Consider the following 2058-nt stretch of genomic DNA (forward strand, 5'->3'; position numbering starts at 1 on the left):
TATACAGTGAGCGTGCTATGAATATATGTGTATATAGTGAGCATGCTATGAATATATGTATATATAGTGAGCATGCTATGAATATATGTGTATGTAGTGAGTATGCTATGAATATATGTGTATATAGTGATCATGCTATGAATATATGTGTATATAGTGATCATGCTATGAATATATGTGTATATAGTGATCATGCTATGAATATATGTGTATATAGTGAGCGTGCTATGAATATATGTGTATACAGTGAGCGTGCTATGAATATATGTGTATATAGTGAGCATGCTATGAATATATGTGTATATAGTGAGCATGCTATGAATATATGTGTATATAGTGAGCATGCTATGAATATATGTGTATATAGTGAGCATGCTATGAATATATGTGTATGTAGTGAGCGTGCTATGAATATATGTGTATATAGTGAGCATGCTATGAATATATGTGTATATAGTGATCATGCTATGAATATATGTGTATACAGTGAGCGTGCTATGAATATATGTGTATACAGTGAGCGTGCTATGAATATATGTGTATATAGTGAGCATGCTATGAATATATGTGTATGTAGTGAGCGTGCTATGAATATATGTGTATGTAGTGAGCGTGCTATGAATATATGTGTATGTAGTGAGCATGCTATGAATATATGTGTATGTAGTGAGCATGCTATGAATATATGTGTATATAGTGATCATGCTATGAATATATGTGTATATAGTGAGCGTGCTATGAATATATGTGTATATAGTGATCATGCTATGAATATATGTGTATATAGTGAGCGTGCTATGAATATATGTGTATATAGTGAGCGTGCTATGAATATATGTGTATGTAGTGATCATGCTATGAATATATGTGTATATAGTGAGCGTGCTATGAATATATGTGTATGTAGTGAGCGTGCTATGAATATATGTGTATATAGTGAGCATGCTATGAATATATGTGTATATAGTGAGCGTGCTATGAATATATGTGTATATAGTGAGCATGCTATGAATATATGTGTATATAGTGAGCATGCTATGAATATATGTGTATGTAGTGAGCGTGCTATGAATATATGTGTATATAGTGAGCGTGCTATGAATATATGTGTATATAGTGATCATGCTATGAATATATGTGTATATAGTGAGCGTGCTATGAATATATGTGTATATAGTGAGCGTGCTATGAATATATGTGTATATAGTGATCATGCTATGAATATATGTGTATATAGTGAGCGTGCTATGAATATATGTGTATATAGTGATCATGCTATGAATATATGTGTATATAGTGAGCATGCTATGAATATATGTGTATATAGTGAGCGTGCTATGAATATATGTGTATGTAGTGAGCGTGCTATGAATATATGTGTATATAGTGATCATGCTATGAATATATGTGTATGTAGTGAGTATGCTATGAATATATGTGTATACAGTGAGCGTGCTATGAATATATGTGTATATAGTGATCATGCTATGAATATATGTGTATACAGTGAGCGTGCTATGAATATATGTGTATATAGTGAGCATGCTATGAATATATGTGTATATAGTGAGCGTGCTATGAATATATGTGTATGTAGTGAGCGTGCTATGAATATATGTGTATATAGTGATCATGCTATGAATATATGTGTATGTAGTGAGTATGCTATGAATATATGTGTATACAGTGAGCGTGCTATGAATATATGTGTATATAGTGATCATGCTATGAATATATGTGTATACAGTGAGCGTGCTATGAATATATGTGTATATAGTGATCATGCTATGAATATATGTGTATATAGTGAGCGTGCTATGAATATATGTGTATGTAGTGAGCATGCTATGAATATATGTGTATATAGTGAGCATGCTATGAATATATGTGTATACAGTGATCATGCTATGAATATATGTGTATATAGTGAGCATGCTATGAATATATGTGTATATAGTGAGCGTGCTATGAATATATGTGTATATAGTGATCATGCTATGAATATATGTGTATATAGTGAGCGTGCTATGAATATATGTGTATGTAGTGAGCATGCTA

This window comes from Rhinoderma darwinii, chromosome 1 (assembly GCF_050947455.1).
Source record: "Rhinoderma darwinii isolate aRhiDar2 chromosome 1, aRhiDar2.hap1, whole genome shotgun sequence".
NCBI classification, from domain to species: domain Eukaryota; kingdom Metazoa; phylum Chordata; class Amphibia; order Anura; family Rhinodermatidae; genus Rhinoderma; species Rhinoderma darwinii.